This window comes from Pan paniscus, chromosome 16, assembly GCF_029289425.2.
Source record: "Pan paniscus chromosome 16, NHGRI_mPanPan1-v2.0_pri, whole genome shotgun sequence".
Lineage (NCBI taxonomy): Eukaryota > Metazoa > Chordata > Mammalia > Primates > Hominidae > Pan > Pan paniscus.
The window spans coordinates 87,535,215-87,548,425 of record NC_073265.2 but is presented as its reverse complement, the minus strand read 5'-3'; positions in this window follow the sequence as shown (position 1 = coordinate 87,548,425).

The following is a 13,211-nucleotide window of genomic DNA, read 5'->3' as shown; positions in this document are numbered from 1 at the left end:
AATATATACCACACACATCACATACACACACATCACATACACATGCATCACATATACCACACATGTTGCATATACCACACCCTGTATATACCACACACATCACATACACACACATTGCATACACCACACATGTTGCATACATCATACATGCCACACAATCACACATTGCCTACACCACACATGTTGCATATAACACATGTACCACACACACCTCATACATCAGACATGTAACATGTACTGCATGCCACGCATACCGCAATATGCACCACACACACCACATATACACACATACACACATTACATACACTACACATATACCACACATTGCATACACCACACATGTTACATACACCACACATCACACACACACCCAATGTATGCCACTTCATACAAACACATTACATATACCACACATGCCACACACACCCAATATACACCACACATGTTACATATACAACACACTACACACCACATACCCCACACAGCACACACACATCACATGCACCACACGACACACACACTCCTAATATACACCACACACACCACATACAAACCACATATACAAACACCATGTACACATGTTACCTATATACATGTTACATACACAACACATATCACACACACCCATTGTACACCATACACACCGCATATCACACATACTACGTACACACACAACATACATAACATGCTACACATACACCCAATATACACCACGCATGCCACATACACATACATCACATACACCATGTATGCTACACAAAATACCCATATACGCTACACACACCACACATACCACATACACAGATAACACATACAGCACATGCCACACACACCCAATATATACCATACACATCACACACCCAATATACTCAACACACACCACATATGCATATATCACTACACCACCCACTATGCACAGCACACACAGCACATACATTTCCCTTCTATATACACCACATGTATATAGGTATATAGGTATATGGTGTATGTGGTGTATATAGGCAAGAAAACCATGCCTGTGTCCTCCTGACTCACATATAAGTGAGTCACATATTATGCACATATGTGAATGTGTGCACAATATACACACCACACACTCAGCACACATACATCACACACACATACACCACACACACACACCACACACCATATACCACACATACACGCACTCCATATACACCACACACACATACATACCACATGCCCACACCTCACATACATACACCACACACACCACACCACACCCATCCTCCACCACACACACACATCACCTACACCACTCACACACCTAATGTACACTACACACACCCTACACCATACACGACACACACCACACACATCAGCCTCACACACACCACACACCCACTCAGCCCCCCACATAATCACACACCCACACTCTACACACATACTATTCATACAGGCCACACACACTATACCACACACACAACACACACACCTATCACATACACCCTATACCACTCACATACCCTCTCACACACATACCACACCACACCCGCATACCACACACGCCACACACACATTTGTAATTCTTTGGCAACCCCGCTCCTACTTGAGGTCATGTCTGTGGTTGATACGCTCCCATGGCCAGCTCCTCAGACAAAAGAATCGCTTTCATCTTTACTGGCCGCTTGGTTGTAGAAATGTGGTAGAGCCTGCCACAGGTCAGGGAGGCTGGAGCATGAGGCTGATTTCCAAAGTGACTCAAATGCCAGGAGTCGTAAAAGTCGTTACGGAGTCATAAAATCTCAAGGTTTCTTTTGTATTTGAATAAAGATAATGGATTTTATCACTTTATTGAGTTCCAGAAACAGAGTCTAAGTAATATTCCCATGCTCTGTAATAGGGGAATTGGCTGGAATAAACCAATCTATGACTGGTTTGTATCATTGATTCTAAGACTTTCCTCATGCTCCAACTGGGTATTCCAGGAACAGCCAAAGGAAGGTGCTGTGTTCTTCCTCCCACATTCAGGTGAAGGATGGGATCCCATGTGGATTTTAAAATCCACAGCTGCAGGCATACATGCATCTGTGGAGTTGGGTCCAGCCATGCTAGCACATGGGAGCTCCCGGCCTCTCTCTGTGCCAGGTTTGTCTGTTGACCATGGTCACTTCAAAACAAAATGTTTCCTTCAAAACTAGGGGGCAAATTGGAGTCAACCTGGAAAATGCTTATGGCTGTCTTTTTTTTTTTTTTTTTTTTTTTTGTGAGACGGAGTCTTACTCTGTCACCAGGCTGGATGGAGTGCAGTGGTGCGATCTCGGCCCACTGCAACCTCCACCACCCAGGTTCAAGCGATTCCCCTGCCTCAGCCTCCTGAGTAGCTGGGACTACAGGCACCTGCTACCACACCTGGCTAATTTTTTGTATTTTAGTAGAGATGGAGTTTCACCATGTTGGCCAGGATGGTCTTGATCTCCTGACATGGTGATCTGCCCACCTCGGCCTCCCAAAGTGCTGGGATTACAGGCATGAGCCAACACCCCCAGCCTGGCTGGCTATCTTCTATTTTAGCCTCCATTGAGGAAAAAAGAACTTCTGAATTTTTTATCACCCAAACATGCCATTTAGAAGAAGTGGTATATTAGTTTTCTAGGGCTTCCATCACAAAGTACCACAGAATGGGTGGCTGAAACAACAGAAGTTTATTTACTCACAGCTCTGGAGGCTGGAAGGCTGAGATCAAGGTGTCAGCAGGGCGGGTTCTCCTGAGGCCTGTCTCCTTGGCTTGCAAGTCTTCTACATGTCTTTCCTTGGTGCATGTCTGTGTCCAAATCTCCTCTTCTTATAAGAACACCAATTATCTGGGATTAGAGCCCCCACTAAAGACCTCATTTTATGTAATCTCAGCACTTTGGGAGGCCGAGGCAGGCAGATCACTTGAGGTCAGGAGTTTGAGACCAGCCTGGCCAATATGGTGAGACCCTGTCTCTACTGAAAATACAAAAATTAGCCAGAAGAGGTGGTGGACACCTGTAATCCCAGCTATTCAGGAGGCTGAGGCATGAGAATTGCTTGAACCCAGGAGGCAGAGGTTGTAGTGAGCCGAGATCACACCACTGCATTGCAGCCTGGGTGACAGAGCAAGACTCTGTCTCAAAAATAAATAAATAAATAAATAAAATAAATACATAAAAAGACCTCATTTTAACTTTAAAGACCTTACCTCCAAACACAGTCACAATCTGAGGCACTGGGGGTTAGGACTTCCACATAAAAGTATGGGGAGGCGGGCACAATTTAATCCTTAACAGCCCATGAAATATTCCTCCTACAGTTTTGTTAAAGGCTTTGTTTTTATCAAAAGAAAAGAAGCTTTAAATTAGAGAGGCATTCTCTGCCATAAAATACCAAGAAGCCACTTCCTGTCAAAGTCATTCTTTCCCAAGGGAGTTTCCCAGACACCTCCCTTGGGTTTCATGAAGAGCAATAAGTCTGTGTCTCTACCTTTCATGGTGTGGCCCTGGGGACTGAGTGTAATTGTGCTGTCTTGTTTAGCTCAACAAAGACAGAGCAGTTGCCCATTAAATTCTATTATACTTTATAGAATGAATATGTTAGGTGGAAGTTGGTGGGGAATTATTTGGGGAATGGTAGAAAGTGGTTTTTAAGTTGCAGGCAAATCGTGTGTGTTTTGAGACTGACATGATCACCAAGCCTCCCAACCTGTTCCAGGCATATGGACCTGGACTCCTTCCTGGCAGATTGGATGGGAAATTTCCCATTAACCCAGCCCTGCCGCTAGTGCTCCAAACACTTTGGGAATTCCCGGAAAGCCCTGCAGCAGAATAACATATGCCAACAAATTCTTAAACGTTAGCTTTTAGACAGCACTGGTCATTGTGCAGAGCCAAATCGGGTGAAGAATGAGGGATCAAACGAGTTATTCTGCAATCCTCAAAAAGGAGGTTCCACTGAGAGAGTCATCACATTTGTTTTCATGTTTTGTTTAGAGTCTGCCTCTGAAGATAATTCCAAGAGATGGTTTGGAAAAATTGTTTGTGAACAATGTCAATGGGCCTGCAGGAATTGTGTAACCTCTAAAGGCCATAGCACTCACTTTATTTACACAGCGTTCATTTTTTAAAAATCAGCTTTAATTCTTTTCCCCTTTGCAAATAAAGATGAGCAAAGATTTTTTGCGAACGTGCTCTGGACCCAGAAATGTGCTAGGGAAGTACTAGGGAAGTAAAGAGGAACATAGCAACTCTAGTCCCCAAGCCATAGATATGCAGCATAGGTGCAGGTGTCCAATGTGACCAATATCATCATAGTAGTACACCCTGTCTGGAGCTGAAAGTGGAGCAGAGAATCTTACAGTCCTCCTTTCTTTCTCTGGCATGGAGAGAGGGCCAGACAGAGGTGGGAGGGAAGAGAGTGTGCTGTTAGACTAAATCAACCTTCTGCCCAACCTTGACAGCAGCCATTCTACAGATTGATTTTTTTTTACTTTTAGCTCTTGTGAAACTCCACATTTATAGAACCAAGCTTGAGTGCATTTTGATATCAAATAAGAGAGTGGTGGGCAACACTGCAGGTCCCAGATGTCCAGCCACAGTGCAGAGGAGAGGTGGGCTATCTGCATACTCCAGTCTTGGAGAAAGAAATGCTCAATCAGGACACACAGGCCACCTGTGCAGACGTGGAGTCGGCAACCTCACTCTGGTCGGCAACCTCACTCTGGATTCCCTTTTCCTACTCACTCTCCCTATCCCATTAGGAGTCTGGGAATTCCATTATCGGTCAGGTCAGTGGTCCTTGGCTTCGTCTCAGAGATGGCCTTTCATGAAGGCAGCTCTTGCGGAGTGGCAGCCTGGACCAAGAGATGCTTGTTGCTTGGTGGGGGCTGGTGGAGCTCATCCTGGATTCTTAAATACATGATCTCACACCTACATACATATCTACTCTTTCATATCTTTCCCCAGGCTCGTAATATGAAGTTAAAAAAGCAAATGGTCTATAATAAGAAAACTGGATATAATTGGAATGTCCACTCCAAGGGAGCTAGTGAAATTCGTTATTCTCCATTCATAGCCTGAACTGTTATATTGCCATAAAGATCGTGTTGATGAAGAACCTTCCAGATTCCAGCATAGTGATTGAAAGAGGCAGGTTACATGACTGAGATCACATGGGGATCTCAATGATGTTTAAACAAACAAACAAAATATGAATATGGCAATTTATCTCTGAGTGTAGGGTTGTTGATTTTTCCATCTTTCTTTATTTTCTGCATGTTATACAAACAGTGAAAGTTATTTAATTATTTGTAAAGTAACAAGTCCATCAAGCCAAGTATCAAAGGATTCTCTGGCCTTGAGGATAACCTCTGGGGATTAGGTCTCTCTCAGGGCAAATATTTGCATCTTTCCTTCTTCCTTCTCCCTACACTGCCCTCCTGTCACTCCCTGGCTATATCTTAAACCAGAGAAAGTGCCACAAGCCACAAACCAAACCCACTAGGAATGAGCCCACACCAGTGAAACCCCTCCAGTCCTTCTTGTAGAGTGTTCTGGCTCTTTTAGAATGCATTCACCCAGGGAATATTTATTAAAAAAATACTATATTCCAGGCACAGATCTGGGCATGTACAAAATCCCTGCCTTCATTTCCACCTTTTTCTCTCTCTTAAATACTATCAGTCTTCTCTTTGAGCTTCACTCTCCCATTGTCTACATGGCAGAGGAGGGATGAGGGAGAAATCAAAACTAATGTTACCAGAACATCCGCTGTTATCTCATGGAATTCCGCATAACAACCATGTGAGGATTTTACAAAAGAGGAAACAAGCTCAGAGAGGTTAAGTCATTTATTCAAGGCCACACTGCAGTTAAAAGGCAGAACATGGCCAAGCTGCTTTTCCTATGGCACTATCTTGCCACTTCAGAGGAGCATTAAAAAGTCAAGTTCTTTTATTCCAGGCTCAGCTTTGTATTCCACTAGTTTTAGTAAGACATCTAGACTTAGGCACTCACCAAAATCTTAAGATACATCAGATTTGGGGGAGGATTGTTGCCGTTTTGGGGTTCAAAAAATATATATATTTTTTGAGACGGAGTCTTGCTCTGTCGTTCAGGCAGTGGCGTGATCTTGGCTCACCGCAACCTCCGCCTTCCGGGTTCAAGCAATTCGCTGTCTCAGCCTCCCGAGTAGCTGGGACTACAGGTGCATGCCATCATGCCCAGTTAACTTTTGTATTTTTAGTAGAGATGGGGTCTCACCATGTTGGCCAAGCTGGTCTCGAACTCCTGAGCTCAGGTGATCCACCCGCCTCAGCCTCCCAAAGTGTTGGGATTACAGGAGTGAGCCACCACGCCCAGCCACAAACAATTTTTAATTTCTATAAACAACAAAACAACACTAAGAAATTTCTAGACTTTATTTTCTCTCTCTGTCTCTCTCTTTCTCATTAAGACCTCACCAGCCAGTCATCTTTTATGACATGCTTACATGGGAGGGGCCATCTTCTCAGATAGCATTTTCAGGGACGGGTCTGAGTTAATGGAACATCAGGCCCTCCTTCTGTGCAGGGCCCAGCTGGCTGATGAATGGGCTCCTTGCTTCTCTTCAGGCTCATCCCCTTGCCTCTCCTCCTCATTTCCTATTGTCCAGTGCACCCTGTCAAGCTCTTTTGCATCTTGAATCTTTGCACCTGCTTTTTGCCGGGAAGACTGTCTCTCTGGCCCTCTGGTGGCCGGCTTCTTGACATCATCCCTATCTCAGCTCACATGCTGTCCTTTGACAAGGCCTTCCCTGGTCCTCTTCAAGGGAGACCACCCTTAACCTGCCACTCCCTTCCCCTTTCCTTGTGTATGTTCTTCATCGTGTCAGGCACTACTTGCAATATTTGTTTGTTTGTTCATCTCTTTATTGTCTGTCTTTTCCCCAAGAGGCTGAAAGCTCCATGGTTTTTTGGTCCCTGCAGCAATTAGAACAGTACCTGGCAGACACAAGACACGTAATACATATTTTTGAATGAGGAACTTGGCTCCAGAAGCCATGAGAATAACTTTGTTCCAACACATTCAGGCTGCGGTCAGAAAGGGTGAGCTGGAAGCAGTGAGCTGGGAGATAATGAAACCAAAACACCATTATCAGGAAGCTTGAGAACAAGGCCACCTTTTAAGTATCTAGAAATTCCCATTAATTTCTTCCACACCTTGTTCCCCATCCCACCTGAAGACTGAAGCTGAGAGGCTTTTTTCCCAGTCATCTTGACCACAAGATCAGTTCTCTCTGTGAACATAAAGACAAAATCGCTGTGACACCAACAGACAGATTTTTTAACAAGTGGAATCCATATCTCATGTAAACAATGTGCTACTGCCTGCCATCGAGTTCTCTTCCCTCGTTTTCCTTTTTGAAGACTTAACCCCTTTCCCAAAGGGACATGTGCTCAGGTTTCTTGACTCCACAGCAATCCCTTCTGTTGTGTAAGGCAAACTGATCACCTTTCACAACGAGACAAGAAGTGATTTAAATCAGATGGTGACCCAACGACAATGTCTGTGCTGTGTCCTATGGAGAAAACCAAAGCTGAAATCCAGTAACAGGTGATAGGAAGATGTGGAGATAGAAACTGACCTGAATTCTGAAAAACAACAAGAGAAAAGGAAGTCTGAGAACAAGCTGGTGTTCTTCCAAAACCTGTTCATTGTGTGAATTCCTAGAAGATAGCGTGACACCGAGAAACAGGCTGGAGTGACACACCCAAACAATTATGCTACCTGGATCTGCCAAGGCAGGAGGACAAACTCAGCAGCCTGGAGAATGGAGGACACAGTCCAGAGTTGGTGAGCCAAGTTTTCTTCTGTTTGTTTTGCTGTTGCTGTTTTTGTTCTTGTTGACCTATTGAGTTCTGTGATGAGACCAAACGTTTAATAATTGTCTTCTATTCTAAAACTTGTCTCTCAGCAACAATAGCAGCAATTATTTTTGACCACTCACTATCGGACAACACTGCTTTAGGCTGTGGAAATGCAGTAGTAGAAAAGCCAGGCATAATCCTTATCCCCATGGAGGCACTATCTCCATCCAAGGGCAGAGGACCTGCAAGCCCTGAGGTCTCCAGCTGAGGTTCCTCTCTGAAGGACAGTTGCACTTCAGGTCATGCTGCAGTATGAGAGAAGGCAGCGTGACATCTTAAGGTTCTAATGCTCACACCTGTCTCAGTGAAGCATTTTTACAGAGTAATCACCACCCCCCTCACACCCCCAACAATGTCATCAAGTCATAAATCTCCTTGGTTTGAAATATTGGATTAAAATATGATTAAACAATATGTCTCAATGGAAAGTTAAGATATGTGTGCATTCTCTATCCTCAAACAATCCTGGAATGCCCCCCCCACTTTATGATTTTTTATGGTTTGCCTATCAGAAATCTATGCTAAAACTCTTAAAGAGTTTAGTTCTTAGATTTATAAGAGTAAGAGCATGTAAGAAATTATTCTTTGACAGTTCTCATTGCTAGCAACAAAGTTTTTAGGTTCCAAAGAGGTATTTACTTAGAAACTAAATAGTGTGAACCATTAGTGCAGAAGATGGTGCGGTAGAACAAATGGGGATGAGGTATGAGGAGAGCCAAATGCTAATCCTGGTGTGTCACTGATGTGACTTGGACACTGCCACCCCTCTGGACCTCTGCTTCCTCTTAGGGAAGAAGTGCTCTGGGGGGGTTCTGTGAGGTTACTCCTAGAGTTCATGTTCTATGAGCCTGGAAAGAGCAAAAATGTCTCATATATACTACGTAATGTTGTCTAAGTGGTACATAGCAGATTTTTTTTTTTTCTGAGACAAGAGTCTTGCTCTGTTGCCCAGGCTGGAGTGCAGTGGTGCAATCTCAGCTCACTGCAACCTCTGCCTCCCGGGTTCAAGCAATTCTCCTGCCTCAGCTTCCCAAGTAGCTGGGATTACAGGTGTGCACCACCACACCCAGATAAGTTTTGTATTTTTAGGAGAGACGGGGTTTTGCCCTGTTGGCCGGGCTGCTTTTGAACTCCTGGCCTCTAGTGATCTGCCAGCCTTGGCCTTCCAAAGTGCTGGGATTATAGGTGTGAGCCACTGCACCCGGCCTAAGTGGCACATCTTTACCAGACAATCCATTAAATTTGAAAAATTCCATAATAAATAAGTGACATTTGTCAAAAGCATATAACGTGTCAAGCACTGGGTTATCAGCCTTTCCACACAAACTTTTTCCTTTAAATTTCATGGCAACCCAATGATAAAAGTGGCATTATAGTCCCTCTTTTTTTTTTCTTAAGTACATGTGGAAACTGAGGCTTAGAAAATTGTTATGACTCACTAAAAGTGACAAAGCTGGAAACTGACAGAAATAAGCCCAGGGGTTGGACTGCAGCTGCAGAGTCCCACATAAGGGAAGCTCTTTCAGGAGCCGTTTGCCTGATTCTCTGAATGGTGTCCTCCAGCCCCTGGAGGAAGGAACTGAGATCATATCTCTCTCCTTCGCCAGCTTTCACATACAGAAGCAGCTTCATGGACCCATCCACAGGAAGGGATTTCTTACAGGCAAGCCAAGAAGTTATCTTGCAGCTGACTTTCAGTTATGCATAACTACCACCCATCTGGGACCTGATGATAGGGCAAAGGAGCTCGGACGTCACCCAGTAATGGCCCAGTGACTCATCTAATTGCCTGCTTGTCAATGCCATGGTACTACAACATTCTGGTGGCCTGACTTAGTTGACTATTCATATCTCAAAGGACATGCCTCTGAGATGCAACGTGAGGTATTTTGAAAGATTAGATATTGCTGAATTGAGTCACATGTGGGAAAGAGAGAAGAGGGCTCATTGGATTCCTCTCCGGTAGCAAATGATTTGGTGAGAGTGAAGCCCTGAGAAGAGATTGTCTGGGAGGATCGACCAAAAGCCTCAAAACAAAGGAATGACTTTCACAGATTGACTAAGGATACAATCATTAAAATCATTCATTCAGTCACCATTTTCTGAGCTCACTGTTAGGCAGGCAAAGATACATAAGAGAAGTTGCTTACTTTTAGGATCAAGTTGGAGACAGCAGTTATCAGAACACTCAGTAGTTCTGGGAAATTCTGCAAGTTATGTCACATGGAGTACCTCTTTCTTTGAGCTTAAATCACCCTATCTCCCACTCTGGTTACATAACCACTCGAAACTGCAGTTTCGTCTTCTGTAAATTGGGAATAATCAGTTCTAACTCATTTTTAAGGGAGATTCTTAATGTGAAAGTAATTTCCAGATGATTTAAGGTGAAGGGATATAAATACATTGGGAGTATTTTGGAAATCCATGAAGAGATTTACTTCCTTCTTTCATATTCTGAGATCTTACTTTGCAGTCTTACAGGCATGCACATGCTTTTTTTTTTTTTTTAATTATCCCCTGCTTTTGTTCTTAAAATGAGATGTACTCCATTTTTATAGATTTCTCAAGGTTGCAAAGCTCCAGAATTCCTAAGTCAGCTGTGACTATTGGATAATATCAAACCAAAGCATTGAGGGTTCCTTTAAAAACCAAAAAGGCTGTTTCAGGGCTAAGACAATGAGGATTTCTGATATCTTTATAGGTGCAAGAAGCAGGCAAGGGAGCCTTGGAATTATTGACAAGAGCCTTTGTAAACACCTTCCAACCAGTTTTCCTCACAGTTGCCACAAAAGGAACAGGCTTGTGAGAGGGCCACAAAGGAGCTTAGGGTTCCTGACAAGCTCTGAATGGCCTTCCCTGTATTACCAAGGGCTGACTTTGTTCCTGGTGGTGCCAACAGTAGGCATGAAGCCAGCCCTTCTGTTTATGAGCAGCTCAAGGTCAGGTGGGCTTGGGCTATCTGACTTTTCATTAGGTCAGTAAATATGTATATGAGGAAAGTGGCTGTGGGTCAACCGAACTGCTTGCTCCAGAGCTATTGACCTCTTGCCCAGCCTCCCAGCTTCCTGAATCCGTGAGGACATTCAGTGAATCAACGAGGACATCCACATCCTCATTGAGGTCTCCTTTGCCCTTCCCATTCCCTGCCTCAGTCACAAGACCCTCTCCCTATCTCTCACCCTGTCTTGCCTTGACGACCTGTCCAGGCCCATCATCCACCTGACCTATAAACTTCAAACACTTTCTGGGGTTTCCTGCTTCCAAATATTCCTCAAAATTGAGGATCCTGAGTTGAGTGTCTGGAGTGAGTTCTCCTTTCTGATTTCTGTAATGGTCGACATGCTCTAAGGCTCCAAGCATTTCTGGACTTGCCAGAGACTTCCTCCCTTGGCAGGTCTGAATCAGAAAATTCACGCACTGGCTGAGCACGGTGGCTCATGCCTTTAATCCCAGCAGTTTGGGAGGTCAAGGCGGGCGGATCACTTGAGGTCAGGGGTTTGAGACCAGCCTGGCCAACACGGTGAAACCCCATCTCTACTAAAATACAAAAATTAGCCGGGTGTGGTGGTGCACACCTGTCATTCTAGCTACTCGGGAGGCTGAGGCACAAGAATCGCTTGAACTGGTGAGGCAGAGCTTGCAGTGAGCCAAGACTGAACCAGTGCATGCTATCCTGGGTGACAGACTGAAATAAAAGAAGATTCCTGCAGTGTCCAGGAATCTCTACTTTTTTTTTTTTTTTTGAGATGAAGTCTCGCTCTTGTTCACCCAGGCTGGAGTGTGATGGCACGATTTCGGCTCACTGCAACCTCTGCCTCCTGGGTTCGAGTGATTCCCCTGCCTCAGCCTCCCAAGTAGCTGGGATTACAGGTGCCTGCCACCACGCCCGGCTAATTTTTGTATTTTTAGTAGAGATGTGGTTTCACCATGTTGGCCAGGCTGGTCTCGAACTCCTGACCTCAGGTGATCCGCCTGCCTTGGCCTCCCAAAGTGTTGGGATTACAGGTGTGAGCCACTGAGCCCAGCCAGAATCTCTACTTTTAACACATATCCTGGAGAATTCTTATGATCAAGTATGTTGGAGGAATAGCTAGAATGCCTACTAGGGTGATAACAGTTTTAAAAAGTGTTATGTTTTACTTCTTCACGTATATTTGCATGTTTTCCTAACAGACCCTCAACGTTGCTAGATGATTGGCTATATGGGTGATTTGACTGGGAGGTAGTGGCCCTAATGGAGTAATAAGAAACGCTGTGCATAGATGGTTGAGAAACAGCCCTGGGTGCTGACACATCCCAAACATGAAATAGGCCTTATGAAATGTATTTTGGTGTTCTTGAGATACGAAGATGAATTTTCAAGAGGACAATTTAGTCTCATTTTAACTTGGAAGATAGAAGAGATGGTCAAGAGTCTTATCCGTTGTTTATATAAAAAGACTGTAGAAAATGCATCAAAGCATTCGTGAGATTAGGCACCTCTACATGCTTCTTGAGGTTAGACACCTCTACATGTTTGGTGTGGTATCTAGCACAGAGTAAGCTCTAAATACAACAAATAGAATGAATAAATGAATGAATGAACGTTGTATTCATTGATGGTGACTGAGACATGTTCTTTTCTCCTCCCTGTCTGTCTAGTTCTTCTCACCTGAAGAACGTTGGGAAGACCTTAATTGGAATCACAAGAATTGGGTGTAAACTTTGGCTCCACATTCACTATCTGTGGGACATTCATTATCTGTGGGCTTCATCTGTAAATGGGTGGGCTGTCTTTGGGTAGGTCACCCAGTTGAAACAATGGACTCCAAGGGTTTTATTACCTCCTAAGTGTTGAATAGGATTATTGTGTGTTTCCTTGACTTAATTAGTCCAATTTTCTACCTCAGGTAGCACAACCATCACTTCTCAATTTCGTATTCTATTTCTTTTAGGAAGAGTCAATGCTCAAGATCTGTGAGAAACTGAAGCATGTTTGCCTGTTTTTCTCAATATATGCACGTTCTGTATATCTCAGTTCTAAAGAACTAAAGGTAAACTCTAATACGAGCAGTAGGAAATGGCCAGAAAGGAGGAATGTGCACAGTGACCTTGGGCAAATGTCTGAATTCTAAGGCCTTGTTTTCCTCCTCCACAACACGAGTAAATCAGTTTCAATAATCTGTTAGGTCCCTTCTGTGTCAGCTTGGAAGTCCCTGCTGGAGGTAAAGGGTGACACTGTTCAATGCACTGAGAATAGCCAGGAAGAAGCTCAAATGTGTAAGAATAGAAAAGGAAGGTTATGGCCTTTTTACTTGATTCCACGATGCAAAGGTAAACAGTC